Source organism: Macaca fascicularis, chromosome 1 (assembly GCF_037993035.2).
Source record: "Macaca fascicularis isolate 582-1 chromosome 1, T2T-MFA8v1.1".
Lineage (NCBI taxonomy): Eukaryota > Metazoa > Chordata > Mammalia > Primates > Cercopithecidae > Macaca > Macaca fascicularis.
Genome location: NC_088375.1, coordinates 26,266,669 through 26,284,905, shown reverse-complemented (window position 1 = coordinate 26,284,905; position 18,237 = coordinate 26,266,669). Strand labels below are relative to the sequence as shown.

The following is an 18,237-nucleotide window of genomic DNA, read 5'->3' as shown; positions in this document are numbered from 1 at the left end:
TTCCTTTCCCAGATGCTTCCTTCCTTGACATTCTTTTTTTCTTAAATGAAAGCTCCAAATCTGTTTACCTCTGAATTGTGTCTATTAGTGTCCCTGGGCAAATGGATTTCATTGCAGTTCAAACCAGACTCTGTTGACTAAGGATTTCCAGGGTCCCTAAGTTCCTTCTGGTGTAAAGGGCAGTGGCTTGACTTGCATAGAATTTCTGCCAGACTGGCTTAGAACACATTCAAATGCTTAAAATACCAGTGCAGTCAAAGGCCAGCCTGCCAGATGAATGCTGACTGGCAGGAAGAGCAGACATTCCAAAGAAAGTGCTGTCTGTCTTCAACCCCCAGCTCTCATCCAGGATTGAACTCAAAGCTTGCAGCAAACAGCCAAGAGTTTCAAGAGTTTTGTGTGCTGCAAGAAAAAATAAGGAAAAGAAGAGAGATGTTGGTGCACCCTTTCCTCTCTGAACTTCCACCCCAGCTAGAGAAAACACACAGCCAGGCTAACTGCTGTCACTTTCAACGCACAGCCACTAACCTCCCTGAGTCCTTTTGTGGTACCCTCTCGTCCTATTATATATCTCTAATTCATTCAATCTCCCTCTCTTCTAGACAAGAATTTCACACCTTTTCCTCCCACTTCAAACATACAATTCCTCATCTTATATTCACAGCTGATAACAGAACATCCATGTGCTCCCATCTACCAGTCTACCTACATGCACTCTCTTAACTCTTGTTACAATGCATGAACTCCGTGCTCCTAGCTGAAGTCAACTCCAATATTTGTGCTCTGAGCTCCATTCCCTCATACCTTCTCAAGGATTTTGTTCCCTCCAATGTTTCATCTCTTTACTACATAATGAATTATCCTATCTGCATACAAACACACTGCTGTTTATCTCATTTTAAACCCCATCTCTCAAACCCACTTTTGCCTCCGACTGTTGCCCTGTTTCTCAACAATCATCAGAAGTTGTCTATACTTGGTGTCTTCCCTTCTGTTCTTTCCATTCTCTCTTGAACCCATTCCAATCAAACTTTCCCTCCCAGTACACCTTTAAAACTGCTCTTGCAAAAGTCTTCATGCTCTCTCCTCACCACCTACGACACATACACATAGTCAAATTCAGGGCTTAATTACCATATTCCATTGCACTCAACTGCAGCATTTGACTCTGAGGATCATGATTTCCTTCCTGAAGTACTTTTTTCCTGGAATATCATTCTTTCTTGGCCTTCTACCTACTTCATTTGCTGCTCCTTCTCAATTTTCTTTATCAGTTCCTACTTATATGCCTGCCATCTAAATGTGTACAGGACCAGGACCACACATTCTTCAGATGCTCAGCGTCTATACTCACTTTCTTGGTGATCTTCCCCCGGTCTTGTAGATTTAGATACCATGCCTATGATGATGATTCCCTAATTCATATGTCTAGCTTAATCCCTCCTCTGAACACCAGCCTTATAAATACAATTGCCAGTCAATATCTCCACTTGGATTTTTAATAAGCATTTCAAGTTTATCATTCCAAAAAATGAGCTCTTTAACTTCCCTTCCTGTCCTGAAACTTTTAGTTCCTCAGGCCAAAACCTTAAAGTAATCCTTGATTCTTCTTCTCCTGTTAACCCCCATAACAACATACTATGTCAGTTCTTCTCTGAAATTATCACCAGAATATGACCACATCTCACTACTTGGACTGCTACCACCTTGGCTCCAGCCACCATCATCTTTTTCCTGCATTACTGCAAAGCTGCCTCATTAATCACCTTTCTTCCATCTTTGTTCACTTATAGCCTATTCTGTAATCAGAAACCAAAGTAATTTTTTTTTAATGTTAGTCAAATCATGTCACTCTCCTTCTCAAAAATCTCTATACTTCTTATGTCACTCAGAGTAAAATCCAATGTCCTTACCATCTGCAGTGGGGCATTAAGATAATCTGTGTGACAGCCCAACATAACAGAATAGCATTGACTGGCATTTTCCCATTTTTCTTTGTTCAGGTAAAAACCTTGGAATCACCCTTGTCTCGTCCCTTTGTCTCAAACTCAATCTCTACTTCATCTGAAGTTCTGTCAACTCTACATTCAAAACATCCCCCATATCTGACCACTTCTCATTATCCTCATTGCTACCATCTTAGTCCAAGACACCATTGCATCTTATAAGCACTATTTTAATAACAATCTAGTAGGTCTCCATGCTTTCCTACTTGCACCTTTCAGGGTAGTCCTGACAAGACATAAGCCACATCATGTCATCTCTATGTTTATAACCCTCCAATGGCTGCCCAGATAATAAGGGTAGTTTCAGAGCATTACTGGGAATGAAAATCTTATTGGTTGAAGAGTTAATTAGAGATGATAAAGTGGGGACAATGAGGACAAACTACTATTTTGAGAAATGTGGCTGTGAACAGAAGGGAAAAACAGGACAGTAGATGAAGGTGGCTTAGACCTGCCAGAGATTTTTCCCATAAGATGGAACAAAGGTGAGCATACTTTCATGTTAAAGGTAGTTACTAGAAAGAGAGATTGAAGATACAGTAGAGAGAGATATCGAATGGCCTCAGAGGAAGCAGAAGGAGATAAGAACTTGGAGGCTCAGTTGAAAAGGACAGCTTCAGACAGGAGGTGGTGTGTGCATTCTAATGAGGCAGAAAAGGAGGAAAAGACTGATGCAGATAAGCTTGCAGGTAGTGGGGGTAAAAGCCAATGATGATGTGCAGACTCAGCAGATTAGAAAGTTCCACTTTCAAAATTTTCACTTTCACTGACTAAGTTAATGCATTTTTAAATCAATATCAAATTCTTAGTAAACAAATATTATTACATTTAAACAGAATTCAATTCTTAATGGATTTTCTTCCTAAAAAATAATATTCCATATTATGGCTATGGAGCACATATTCTAACTTAATATCAGGGCTCTATTATATTAAGGAATATCAATGTTTTGGAGCTCAAAAATGAGTTCCAGTGAGTTCATTTTATTAAAAACAGTAATGCCATTTGTTTGCATTGCTATTTTAAAAAGTTAATCAATAAAATAATTATTTAAAATTATTTAATTACAAATAGAAGCTTAAGAATGCCTAAGTGATTCTCAAAAAGATTATACAGCAGTCAGTGAAAATCAGATGAGTGGGCTGATGACTTAGTCAGTTCATCACTCAGCTGAACAAGGCTAGCTGCAATGGAGGCTTTCACTATTATACAGACTTACCCTGATTCATTCTTAGTCATATAATATTTGCTTTATACCCTTAATTAACATATGCCCATAATTAGCCATCATGAAGACAGGCAGCTTAAGCCATGTTACTATTGAAATATAACAAGTTAATAAAGAGAATAAAAAATTATAAGAAGTTGGCAGTTTTGCCCAAGGATGTTCTTCACCAGATACAGGTTGAATGCATCTACTCAAAAATCCTCTTGTAGTCCCGGTCTTGGCTAATGTTATGCTACCCATTCAGTCTTTAGATGCAGAAACCTTTGAATCTTTTTATTCCTTATTCTCTCTCAATTCCCATGACCAGTCAACCAATCAGTCATTTCACCAAGACCTGTAGATACTTCCTCCTTAGAATCTCTTGAGAATCCCTGACCCTCTGCTAATCTTAGTTCAGGTCCTCAGCACTTTCTGCCATCCCTCCCTAATATACAGCTTCCTGGGTCATCCTCCAACAATCTGAAAACATACCACTCCCCTTGCCCTGATTCCAGTTCTTGGAGAACTCCCCAGAGCTTTCAGAGTAAAACTCAAGTTCACAAGTAAGATTAACCCACAAGGCTCTGAATGATGTGATCACTGCCTAACTGCTCTTCTTCCTCCTCATTTTACTGCATCTTTGTCCCATCTCAAACCTATTCATATTTCAATCAAGACAACAGTGAATGCCTTATAGTACAAGGACATAACCAAATGCTATTTCCTTTACTGGAATCCCTTTCTCCTCCCTTGTCTAGCTAACTTCTATTTATTCTGCAAAGCATAATTCTGAATTTGATATACACTTTGAGGGGTTTCTTTTCATTTTTGTGTCAGTAGGAGAAGTAGGTTTGCCCAAATATAATTCTACTCTTCTCTCTGATCACCCTCAATTCAACAGTTCTTATGAAAAAACTGGAGAACTGGGCTGGGTGCAGTGGCTCACACCTGTAATCCCAGCACTTTGGGAGGCCAGGGTGGGTGGATTCCTTAAGCTCAAGAGTTTGAAGCCAGCCTAGGCAACATAGTGAAACACTGTCTCTAACAAAAATACCAAAAAAATTAGCTGAGTGTGATGGCACATGCCTGTAATGCCAGCTACTCAGCAGTCTGAGGCAGGAGGATCTCATAAGCCTGGAAGGCAGAGGTTGCAGTGAGCCGAGATTGTGCCACTGTACTCCAGCCTAGGTGACAGAGTGAGACTCTGTCTCAAAAAAGGAAAAGAAAAAGAGGCGGGGGCGGGGAGACAATTAAATGCATCTTGGAAGACAGAACTATGATGCAAAGAATTTGTCAGGGTAAAAGGATGATAAGGCTAGAGGTTAAATTATAGAATCACCTTAAAGAAGGATATGCACTAGAAGAACTGAGTATCCTACTCTAATATAACATAACATGGATTTTTCTTCAGGCCTGTACTAAGCTATGTTTTTATCCATTCTTGATTGCTTGAGTAATTCAACATACGAGTTAACCAAAATTTGTTTTTTTTTAAAAAAAGTAGATGTTACTATACACACTTTTAGAAAATAATAATACCACAAAATATACAAGAGTCAAACAATAAGAAGCTTATTTTTTATTTGAAAATTCAGAAGTCACTATAAATCTCATAATCACCAGATTGTCGATACTCAGAAAACATGTTAAACAGAATTCCCTGTATGATAGAATGATGCATGGGTACTGTATCTATGTGTTACAAATTTTCTGGGGCAATTCTTCTGTCCTATTTCAAAAAAGAAAATAAAAATCCTTGTTCAGACTATATCTATCTGTCCTTACTTATAGCAACTTTTAATTTATTTCTATTTCAATTCAGGGTACTTAGTTTTGGAGTTTAAGAATTGCAAGTTTAACCCTCTGTTTCCTGGCACTGGCTTGTGGAGGAAAAATACAAGATACTTTTTTTTAATCCAACTTTCCAGTTGATTTCAAATTTTGCCTCCTCCACTGGGATTTCTGGGTGGTGGTATACTGATAAATGTGTGACCAGCAATTTGGGTGTGTGGACAATAGAGGAAACCTGATTTACAGTGTTTGCCAATTTTCATGGTATAAATACTCTCACCATCCAATTTCAAACTGCCAGTGGTTTAACAGCCACTTCACAATTGCTAAAGAAAAAAGTGTTCAATGATACTCTTTATCACAGCAAGAACGATTTTATTCAAGACCTTCACTGTAGGTAGTAGGGACCACTGCAACAGGGTCTTACAGTGAAGAGGGGAGATGAGGCTTAACTCGGAATATAGCCTGGGCAAATGCGATCAAGATCAGAGCTATTAAATGAAAAATTATTGAGAGGAAACATCAGGGGTAAGGGGGATTCTGGCTAAGCCTACCTAACAAAATGTTTCCTAAAGATAGGCTAGGGTGATCCGGCATTACCTCAGGGATGGTGAAGAAAGAGGAATTTGATCAGACATGTGGGGTGGTAGATTGTTGCTAAACTAGCTTAGCAGGGCTCTTTGCCAAGACTGGATTTTACAAGGGAAATACACGAATAGGCCTAGGAGAAGCTTCAGAAGCCTGACTAAAGTGTGGCCAAGCAAATAATCTTTGTCACAATATTGTTGTATATTTAACAATCAATTCTTGAGAGTGGGCTCATGCCAGCTCCACCATCCTACTGTTTCCAGGAGACACTGGTCCACAGAGGCCTCCCGATTATCTAAGTTCTTGATACACTCCTGGCCTGCACCTGTCCCACAGCCATTCCCACCCCACACCTAACAATGATTGCCTTATACTCTGATAGTGTTGAAACTCATCTGATCCCTGTGGTCCTGGAAAACAGCAAAGATTCAGAATATTCCCCTCTTTATATTCTCTGAAACCTCTACCCTTTCGTGTTTCCAAAATAGCTAACTGCAAAGGACACCCCTGCCCTGCGATATCCTGAATATTCCAAGATAAAACCCTTTCTTATGATGCTTTCATTTATCTGCCTTTACAAAACCCTGGGTTTTCCTTTCTTTTCTCTGAGACATTGCTTATTAATGAACATTCTTCCTATTTCAATAGCCTCAATTAAAACATCTCCTTAATTTTATGGTGCATTTTCTTTCACCACTCTCTGTTGTCAGTTCACTGTTACCCTGAACCCTACATGGATTCAGTCAACCACCTGTCTCTTGGGTTGCCCCTTAAAAGCAGGAAAATACAGCCTCTCCACACCAGCCCCAGTTGTGCTTTGATGCCACACCCCCAGCTGTGGTACTCATTGTTGATTCTGTTGAAAGGGAGATCTCTGGGTGAAAGAGCATGAGCAGCTCAGGGCCTGAACTGAAATCCATGAACACAAGCCTTCTTGTCCATGTACTGGGATCTCTCCCTCACTTGGGTACAGTTCCATTGCCCTGCAATCATGGTGGTAGCTGTGGGGCGTGGTATAAATGAAGACCTGCCAGCTTTCTCCTTACCTAACATCCTCCTTCAGCCATGAACATACACGCTTAGCCCCTGAGGGAACATCTGAGCTTGCTGCAGCTGGTCAGCCTGGCATCAGCTCTGCCCCAGAGCAGCCCCTCCACTGCCCTACCCAAGCCTTTTACTCCTTGAGATCAGCAAGAGCTCTGGCCCCCTTCCATGGACATTGCTTCAGGCCTAAGCTCCTTTCCGGAGTCTCTGGAGGACCCCAAAGAAGACTCAAAGCTGCCTCACTCTCGGGCCATGCTCTGGAGGAGGCACATTCTCCCATCCCTGGCCAAGGGCACATCCACAGCACCACTGGGCTCCCTGACTGGGCTTTTGAGCCGGAAGACCAGAATTTGATTCTTGACTCTGTGCTTTGAAGCTGTGTGATTTTTGCTAAATCGTTTACTTTCTCTCAGGTTTTTTTCTATTAGAAAATTACTTTAAGATAACAACAACAACAATAATATTTCATGAGGTGACCATAAGGATTAAAGTAAATTTCAAAATGCTTTCTAAATGATAAAGTCCTATACGTTTTAGCTGCTCCTGTTGCTAGTGAACCAAAATAGGAGACGGCTTTAGAAGACCTTCCTGAGGAGTCAGATCCCTGTTTTCATACATGAAAAATATTTATTGAGCACTGACTTTGTATCAGGGGCATGTGAGGTCAATGTCCTCAGGGAGTTTACGGTCTGTGACAGAAGATAGCACATTGCCAGGCGATTATAGCAGAGCCCTTGCCTCTCAACTGTGGACCTTGCCTGCAGCCTGGGAATCTCATGGGAGCTTGTTAGAAGTGCAGGCAGGAACATACCAAATGGGAACCTGCATTTCAGCAACATCCTCGGAGATTTGTTTGCTGCTATTGAGAGTGGCAGAGAAAACACTGTGTGCAGCGGGTGGCTCCTAATTTGTTTGCAGGGTCTCAAGGCAAGCTGCCAACAGGAAGGGACATCTAAGCAGGGGCCTTAAGACCCACAGCCAGCAGCCTGAATTTCAGCAGGGACAGACTGAGTGTAGTGGGGCTTGCTGTCCACTCTCTGAGTCCTCCCCCTCCCTCTCTTCTTTCCCCATCCACTCACCCCCACTCCAGGCTTGGCATTCTCAGGCACTCCTCACACACCACGGTGAGGAGAAAACCCCTCTGGCCCAGTGAATTCCTTCTTAGAATGGCTTCTACCCCTTGTGGAGAGCAAGCCAGTCTTTTGAAAGGATTTTTCTATAACGTGTCGCTTGGATAGAGGGATGATTGATGACTTGATGAATTGTACATTGAACTCTGACTTTTAGGCACTAAATATAAACTGTGCACATGCTGGAAGAGCTAAATTTAGCGGCGCTGACATAGGTGGGGAGGGAGGGGCTGTAGGGGGCTCTCCTGGGACAGGCTGGAAGCGGCCAGAGTGATGCCCCAGCAGCTGCTGCCGCCCAGGGTTAATTTATGATCCTGTCAGGGGAGGAGGTGCACTGGAAATTTCATCCCAGGCTGATTTGTTTTCAGAGGGGTTTGTTGGGAGTCATTTTTCTGTTTTTCAAAAATAATAAAAACAAATGCAGATAGGGAAGATGTCTGCCTCCATCTGATCCGTTTTCTCCCATTTGGGTTATAGCACCGGGCTGTCCTCCTCAGGCTGGGCTCGGATCTCCTGGTGGTTATTTCTAATTCCGTCCCATGCTGCCCCAGATCTTCTTTGTTTAGTTAGATGAGAAGGCTCTAATTATCGAGATTGAAGGTCATAATGAGAGTGGATCTCTAATGCTGCCAAACTGCAATGCTCCAAAGTGCCCTTTCTGGTTAAAAATCCCGATTGTCTGGTGTACTTTGGGGGAAAGCTACTTAGCGGCTCATCTTTGTTGAGGCTGGGGTGAAGGGAGGAAGAAGCAAGACTCCTTCGCCTCTTCCCTGTCTCCCAGCAGTGTGAGAAGAGAGCAGTAGTGCAGCACTCAGGCTGTCCTGGCAGAAAGCAGACAGAGGAGACAGGGTGGCATCATTTCAGAACACAAAGTGGGCCTGCTGGTCCTCCATCCCACACCATCACCCTGGCAGCCACTGTGGATAGGGAAGCCACAAGCAGCATCCATTTGCCATTTCCCCTTCATTATCAAGAAGCTGTGTTTCCCTCCCAGGGTAACATAGAGAAAGCTCATCTACATTTTGATTGCTGTCTTTGGGTAATGACAACTGGAAATAGGCTCTGAACTCCCTCTACAATCACTTTCCATTAATTAGACTTAATTATGTGGCCCAAGCAAAGAAGAGAGAGCTCCTTGCCAGTCCATGAATAAATCATACTTGATTTACTCCACTGTGTTTTCCCTCACTTCTCCCTGGTTCCCCTAAACTCCAAAGGAATAGAGGAGCTCTGTGGTCAGTTTACCATATCACCCAGTATCTCAAACCAAGAGCCTCTGTGTCTGCCATCTCTCCCTCACCCTTCCTCCTCCCATTGGTGACTGAGAAACTGGCTGATGTGAGCTCCAAAAAAAGGAGAAAAGAGAGCATGTGGCCCACTGATTATTTAAGTGTCCTCATCCGCATGAGTTTGGAGGTAACATTCAAAGTGATTGACACTTAGGGGGCTCTCAGGCCATGCTTTGAGGAACATAGCTGACTCCCTTCTGGAAAGTAAGGACACACTCAGCCTGAGTTCTTGGAGAAAACTTTCCAGGGAGTCCTAATCATGCTCATTCTAGGCATCTCCACTAGCCCATGATTACACCCACAGTGGTTTAAAAAGTCAGAGAGATTTTCTGCTACTTTATGATAGAGACTGAACATGTTAATATGAATATGGCTCAAGGAGTTGTGATGGGCACTCCTGGGAGCCCCAGAAAGAAGTCAGAAGAGAGAGCTACCCTGAACTGTGGCCCAGCAGCTTAGCATCCATCAACCTGCTACCTGGGGTCTGGATCTCCCCACCCCTCTTGGGTTTCCTATTGCAGGCCCTGGAGACTTGTGGCCTGATTTCTCTCTCAAGCCTGCAATGCCACTGGAAGAGGAGTTATCAGGCCATGCAGTCTCTCTGATAAGTCAGTCAGCAAAAAGCAGCCTCTGGCACCAGCCGTCACTTCAGTGGCCTCTACAGATATCTCACATCTTAGGGATGGTAGTCTTGAACCTAGGAATCCAAGGTGTGTGACAAGGTAACAACACAAATGCAGATTCTCCTTATGTTATAGAATCAACTGACAAGTATACTTTTCACAAATTAAACTCCCCTATCTCTAACTCCAAAGGTATTTTATCTTTGATTTGCCTTGAATTATGAGGCTCTGGGGGCCCTTTCAGTGAGGGGATGAGCACTGGCTAGCAGACTCTCGGGGGTCATCTGATTCCACAGGGTGTGCACCTTTGACTGTTTTCATTCACTAGCTAATGTTACAACCCTGAAGGAATAGAATTTAAGTTTTAGAAAATTGAGAGAAAAGTAAATTATTCTTATCTAAAGAAATGCAGGTAGATTGGTAGAATTTGATTGATTTTCATCCTGTAAAACAAGTTAACGCCAAACATTTGACTTTATTGCATTGCAGGCTATTAATCAGTTTTCTATCATTTTTGGGTTTTTTTATTATTATTATAGTTTAAGTTCTAGGGTACATGTGCACAACGTGCAGGTTTGTTACATATATATACATATGCCATGTTGGTGTGCTGCACCCATTAACTCGTCATTTATCTTTTTAGCAAATTCATTTCAGCACTCCTGAGTGTGTGTGTGTGTGTGTATGTGTGTGTGTGTGTGTTATTCTTCAAATTCTCCTTGAACTCATTTTAGCATCTTACTCATTCCCTAATTAATTAATGGGTTAAGTAAAATTTTTGACATTTATTCACGTTACATTTACACGTGAGTCATGATTTTACCTTTTTGAAAATTGCACTTTAGCATAACTTTCTGACTTAATGTTAACAGTTATTATATCATATTAGTAATCACTCACTATGTCAACTTAAGTTTCCATTTTTTTTAAAGAAAAGTGGCAAAAAAGAAAAAAATCTGTTCATATTAGACTAAATTATGTGCTACAGAATGTTAGAACAGGAGGTTTTTCTGTGGTTTCCAACTCATGATAAATAAGGGAAGAAGATATTCAGAGATATTCATATGTATTTTCCAGATATTTTTATGTATGTTATTTAACTTATATCTCACAGCATCCTTGTGATATAACTGATATTGAGTCCATCATTATTAGAAGACACTTACTCTATACCAGCCACTATTTTAAGCTCTCTGCATGTATTGACATACTGCATTATTACAGTAACCTTATGAGATAGGTGCTACTATTATTCCCATATATGAGATGAAGAAACTGACGCACCAGGAAGTTAAGCAACTTGTCCAAGATCATACAGTATTTGGTGGATTCTGGATGCAAGCCCAGACAGTTTAACCCCAGAGCCTGTGCTCCTTAACCACTTTTTATTTAATCCCTGTTTTACAGATGCAAAAACAGATGGCAAGTGGGGTTACTTGCCCCACATCACAAAGCATGTAAGTGGCAGTGCCAAGATTTACAGCCAGGTCTGTCTGATTTTAAAGGCAAGCTTTCTCTGCTACATCAAAAAGAGAGTAAATATATTGAAGTTGGACAGAAACAGATATACCTCCAGCCTTTGCCCTATTGAAAACCCCATCGGATTTAGAGATTAGAAAAAAAAGTAATCCATATACTGTTCCTGCAAAGCAGTAAATCAGCTGGAAAGAAAGAGATGTTAGGTATTTGAACCTATAGAAAACACACACACACACACACGTACTTTGCATCTTTCTCAAGGTGTTCAGGTACCATGTTCGGCTGGATGCTTTATTTATCTGAGCTCTTGTCCTATTTCTTACCATTATCCTGCAAGCCCGAGAGGGCAGCAACATTCCCTGAAGGACCTAGCCCAGTTCCTTACGCAGAATAAGCTCAAATAAAGATAGTGGGATTGGGGTAGACTGGTGTTACATGGAGGTGGCCACTCAGCTGAGGTCCTGAGCATCCTCAAACATGATGACTCCAGCAGAAATATCTGCCCATCACCCCACTGAGACATCAAGGAAAGGTGTTATGTGCTAGGTGCTGGGGTGGGCAGCTGTATGCCATGGTTTAGGAAAGTCCAAGATGGGGAGGAGTCTGGCAGGGATTATAAAGAAGAAAGAATTCGGAGGGCGGCGGGGGAGCAGCAGGGACGGTGGGGAGGAAGTAGATTGAGCAGACAGAAAAGGAGAAGCCCATAAAGTGAAATTGTTCAGCTAATCAGTTACAGGGGACTGCTGCTTTAATACCGCACCCCTCCACCGCAGCTCCAGGGTCTCTGGCCTTTCTCTCTCCCCTCTGTCTCCTCAGCAACCTCCCACACTTCATACCCCACCCATTGTCACAAACAAGCCCCAGTAGGGCAGTTTTCCCCACCATTCCCAGCCCTCCCCTCTGAACAGGGCCAAATTAGGGCTTTATGCCCCAGTGCCACCCCTAGAAGCTCCTAAGCTGCCCCCTCCGCCCCTGCTGCAGGCTCTCTGACTGGCTCTGCATTGCAGCCTGCAGTCGCTGCACCTCCATGTGCTGCGAACTCAGCCCAGCTCTCCAAGCTCTGATCTGCACTGCGGTGCCGCCCCCGCATGTCTTCCCATTCTCCACTCTGCGCTACTGCTTACAGCTTACATAAGCCCCGTGCACACATGCAGTGAATTCATCTCTATCATTAAAACCCCTGGCGAGACAGTGAAAGCTGAAATGCTACTAGGTGGTCCTCCCCTCCGGAACTGTCAAATAGTCACGCCCTGAAACGACAAATCCAGCACAACAAATACCCTGTGACAGGTCAGAAAGACAGCCTGATCTAACCATGGACAGCGAACTCTTCTTCCTAAGGAAATAGGGACACTTGAGAAGGAGGCCTGTGAGTCAGTGCTTTGACCTCTCTGCTAGCACAGCGCCTCACCCAACCTGCTGCGACAATCGCCAGCCGGGTAAAGCAGGCCAAAATCATCAAATCTACCTTGCCAAGAGAAATGAAGGACAAACTGGTTTGTGCTGAATCTTCTCAATTACCTCACTTCATAGACTGACCTTGTCAGTAATTGTTTCCCGTCTGGCTTTACTAGAATGTTCTACAGTGACAATATTAAGAATTTTCCCTGGGGCCATGGGCTAGTCCCAGTTTCCTGCTGGCGAGAGTGCACGGCGCCAAGATGTCATCGTTTTGCCTCTGACCAGCCACAGCCACTCTGTTGCTTCCCTGGGAGCCTTTCAAGTCTCACCCCAGGAAGCTCAGGCCCTAAAATATCTGCACTTCAGCTTCATGTGGATTCTCCTCGTCTTACAGAGCAAAGATCATCAAGCCCAGTTCACCAATCCATCTGCCCTTGTTAGATGGAATTGAGCCACAGAATGTCTTTCTAGTGAGGACAAAGCATTTTATAGAGTAGGGTTCATCACCTGCAGAGGCAGGAAGAAGGAACTGCTTACAATCAACACAACATGCCTAGACTGGGACAGCCAAAAAAACCACATCACCCTCTGCCCAGGACTAACTCCTAAGATTCCTATTTGCTGTGACCATGCTCCCATCCCCAGCAGGATCCAGTTCTCAAAAACTAGTCTTAAATATAGGAACAGAAGGGGTATGGATTCAGAGAGGGGAATGAGTGAAGAAAATTAGGTCCATCGTAGGGTGATCAACCACCCCAATTTTCCCTAGATTAAGGGGAGGACACAGACTTTCAGCCAGGAAAGTTGTGGGGCAGACTGGGACAAGTTGGTACCGCAAAGAAAGGGTAGAGGTGGTAAAGCAATTTCTTCTTGGCAACTTGAGCTTTCAATTAAAAAGAAATCTTTTTTCTTCCCAAAGTATACAAGCCAGTATTTGCTCCTTGGGTATTGGTAAGGAAGAGGACAACTCCTCATGGACATTTTAGAAACTTGATAAGCAAAACCTGATTGGGAATGTAAACAAGACAGCATTACGGGAAAAGGTGTCAAGAAATCTAATGGACTAATAATGTTCAGGACATTTAATCTTCAGCTATGTCTTGTTTATGCCAGTTAGAGTGGCATAAGTCATGAAAAATGACTCCATATCCTGGATGGCATCCCCACACTCCACTCCTGGCCGTCCCCATCCCCCGCCTGAAACTTAGAATAGTAACAGCCGCCTTCTACATGGCATTTACTGGGCATTGGACTTGGTCTTCTAGAAGTAGTCAGCTGCAACCTAACGGAAAGAGCCCTGATCTAGAAGTCTGGACACCTGAGTTCTATTTTCATCTTGGTACCCTCTGATTGTATGACCTTAGACAAGCGCTAACCTTCCCTAAGCTATAAAATGTGGAAAACAGTTCCTGCTCCTCTCCCTCCCCTCATTGTTGTGAGGATTAAATAGGTAGAATGGGCTTCCAATGACTCTTAAAGTCTTAGACCCTGAACAACAATTCCCAGGATGTCTTAAGTCCTAGTTTCCCATGCTGATTCATATTGTGCCCCAGTATTGGGAGTCATTGGATCTACTCTAGATAAATACTTAATATTTTGGGTATCTTCTCCTGTTCATCTTCATCTTATTGAATAGAGCACCTTGAACTCTGAAGTTAAATCTCTTTCCAGGCCTGTTTTGACACCCCAAACAATCATTCAGTCAGATATTCAGATGCCTAAAGTGGAGGTGAGGTGGAGGCCAATCTTAACCAGAGGCTAAAAGTCTATAGTGACAGCTTACATAAGGGCACCCGCAGATCAGTGACCTCAGAACAATTTCCAACGCTTGAAATCCTAAGAGCATCAACATTTGAACTCTGAGCAGGGAGTCTAAGGACTTGCGTACCAATGTGGCTCTGCAACTCACTAAGTTCTCTAAACTTCAGCTTTATCATCATTAAAGCAGGGTCAGGGCAAGTAGGGGTCAAGTGCATTCAGGGAATACTAGATATTCTGTCCACTTTGTGGGGATATGAGAATTAAATCAGATGTGGCAAACCTTTGTAAACTATAAAATGGAATACTATGTGTCGTAGTCCATTTAGTGTTGCTATAACAGAATACATGAGTTTGAGTAATTTATAGGGAAATGAAGTTTATTAACTCACAGTTCTACAGGCTGTTCAAGAAGCATAGTGCCAGCATCTGCTCGGCTTCTGGAAAGAGCTTTAGAGCTGCATCATAACATGATGGAGAAGGTCAAAGGGGAAGCAGACATGTGCAAACAGACAAAACTCAAGGGGCATCCTGGCTTTATAAAAACCCACTCCTGTGGGAACATGCCCATGAGAACTAATCCAGTCTGGACAGAGGGAGAGTCACTCACTACCATGAGAACAGCACCAAGCCATTCATGAGGGATTTTCCCCCATGACCCAAACACCTCCCACTAGGACCCACTGCCAACACCGGCACCTTGGGGGTGAAATTTCAATTGAGATTTGAAGGGGACCAACTCAAACCATAGCCGCATTTCAATGTGAAAGATTAAAGTAAATGTTTTTTTTTTATTATGGTAAAATACATATAATAAAATTTGTAAGTTTAACCATTTTTGGTGAATAATTTAGTGGCATTAATTTTACATTCATCATATTATGCAAACATCTTCACAATCTTTCTCCACAGCTATTTAATCACACCTAACAGAAACTCTGTACCCATTAAACTATAACTCCCTATTCCCCCTCCCCTAGGCCACTGGTAATCTCTAATCTATGTTCTTTTTATAAGTTTGCCTATTCTAGATATTTTATATAAGTGAAATTATACAATATTTGTCCTATTGTGTCTGACTTATTTCATTATGTATAATGTATTTAGGTTCCCTCCATATTGTAGCATATATCAAAACTTCATTCTTTTCATGGTTGACTAATACTTTATTGTACATATGTACCACATTTGTTTATTGATTCATCTGTTGCCAGATCATTGGGTTGTTTCCACCTCTGGCTATTGAGAATAATGCTGCAATGAATATTGACATACAAGTATGTGTTTGAGTTCTTGTTTTCAATTCTTTTTCAGAGTGGAATTTCTTGGTCATACTATAATTCTGTGGTTAGCTCTTTGAGGAACCACCAAACTATAATATTCTCTATGAGGACTGCATCATTTTACACTCCCACCAGCAATGTATGAGAATTCTAGCTTTTCCACATCCCCACCAATGCTTGTTGTTTTCTGGTTTTGTTTTTTTATAGTCATCCTAGCAGATGTGGTATATAGATTTTTTTTAAGGCACATTCTAGTAATACAATCCTCAGACAAAAGCCCTCAATCAATGTATGTATCTGAATTGGGTATCAACTATACACAAATTGCTTCATGTAGAAAATGCTTCTTGAGTAAGGCACACTGCTTATATGCATGGTTCAAGCAAAAGATGAGAAAGCTGGAAATAAAGATGGATGTAAAATTAAATAGGGAAACTTTTCCCAACCAATTGGACAGTAGAAAGACCACTTGCCAAGTGGTTATGAGTGATAAGAAACACTTCTGAGATTCATTGCCTGAGATATACCTGTTATTTATTTATGGTTGCTAGTCAATAAAGCTTATATCACCATCTTTACTCATCTCACCAATAACTTACTAAATTATATTACCTAAATTTTTTGCTGTTGTACATTTTATGAGATGTACGACATACATACCATGGTGAAATCCTGCCTGTGTAAACTGCCCTGAGCCCACTTACGTATATCTCCATTAAAGTTCCCTGGAATGGCCAAACTAGGTTTTTTAATTTGAATAATCGAGGTTATATTCCTTGTCTTCATTTCCCTCTTTCTCAATTTCTCTGCTTCCTCATGTTTTAGTACACTTTCATCTTTCTTTTGTCAAGGAAAAGATATGAAACAAACCTCCAGGCTCACAACTTACCAGCTGCATTTGAGTGTTTCTTCTCAGATCAATCAATGTCCAGAGAGACTGGCTAGGAAAGAAAGTAAAGTATGAGAAACTTCAGCCACTTGAAGTCCAAAATGAATTTGAAGCATCTCTGAAACTATAATCTATGTCAAAGGAAAATCAGACTATAATTTTAAAAAAAGAAAGAAGTAGGCCATTATCCACAACATTGTGTTTACCATGTGAAGGAGGAACCCAGGATTTCCGGGAAATAAGTAAATTGTGAGTAATTTAAGAACAGATATTCATACCTTATATACCTGCAGGTGAGAGACTTCTATTTGTCTTTTTATATCTGTTCTTTATTTAACTTCTCTTATTTTTAGTTGGAAAACAATTACATAGAATAAAGACTGAATTTCCCATACTTTCTTGCAGCTGAACTTACCTATATTCTTGGGGTTATGCATGCAGCTTCTAGAAAATGTCTTTTGAAGGAGGAAACACATCTTTTTCTTCCCTTTTCTTCTTCTTGCTGGATGGAAAGTGGATGCAAACTTGAGAATTAAAAATGAAGAGAACCTGGGTTCCAGGAATCTCATACCAGCCTTGGCCTGGTTAACTACTGATTTTGTCCCTAGATGACAGATAAAAAAAAAAAATCTGTCTAGTTTAAGCCACTATTATTTTGGCTTTTTGGTCACTTGCAGTTAAACCTACTCCTTAGCAATATACCCCTTCAACCTCTGGAAGAATACCTTGCAATCAATCAACAGCTGCAATTATCACACTTACAATGGAGTAAACAGATATGTTGGGGCTGTTGCCATTCTCACATTTTTGGAAGGCTCAGTGTTTTGGAGTGTCAAGGAGATAGCAGAGAGAATTGAGGCATGATTTATTTTAATATGGTGAACAGAACATCCTGAGGGAAATACACACCCATATATACATATACACGCACATATATGTGTGTGTGTGTATATATATATGCATGCACACACTCACACATAAATATAATGTCTCCATAGACTGATAAAATACCATTCAGTGGCGAGTGCAGTGACCAGGGTACAAATATAGGCACTGTCACTGGATGGTGGAAGCATGAATTGCTGTGATCTTTTGGAAGAAATTTGCCAATATGTATCACAGCCTTCTCTAAGGAGAGAATGTGAACAAAGAGTCATGGCCAAAATTTTCATTGTAGCAGTAGATATACAGAAAGTTTCTGAACCTAAGGGTTCCAACAATAAATGCATGTGTTGTGAAGTGTCAGAGCTGGCAGCTAACTGGAGTTTTTTTGGTTTTGTTTTTGTTTTTTCCATGAGTTGATTTTCATCAAGGAAAGAGTTTCTCAGAGGTTGGACATCAAGCAATAGAGATGAATAGATGGTAGACAATGAGACATGTGCCTCCGACCAGGCCCATAGGTCAGTCTAGCCACAAGGGAGAGAGAATCACCTTCAGACACTAAAGTAACTGTTTCTATAAATGAGACAGAGAGGCCTGAAAACTCTGTTTAGTACTCAGGGAAGAAGATAGAAGACTTATTGCAGAGCGTTCTTCACTTGGCGAAGAACCTTGGTTGGGTTCAGCACAGATGGATGAAGATGTGCCTTGGCAACCTGAGAGTCTGCAGCTTTAGGAAGATGGGGAGGCCTAGCCTAGGGAGACAAGCCAGCATCACCATGGGGTGCCAGCGTCTGTGGTAGTGGGGAGGTGCTGCCCTCAAGCGGCTGTTTCAACAGTAAGCATCAGCAGGTGGCCTGCAGTGGAAGA

At 41.8% G+C, this 18,237-nt stretch overlaps 1 long non-coding RNA gene across 1 annotated transcript in view; it reads right to left on the bottom strand.

The window, feature by feature from the left end:
- Positions 1–7,864, bottom strand: part of LOC102133443 (uncharacterized) — an 81,903-nt gene extending 74,039 nt beyond the window's left edge. The window contains exon 1 of the long non-coding RNA XR_010578268.2: positions 7,716–7,864. This is a non-coding gene — a long non-coding RNA (uncharacterized lncRNA). The remainder of the gene's footprint in view (positions 1–7,715) is intronic.
- Between the last annotated feature and the right edge of the window lie 10,373 nt (positions 7,865–18,237).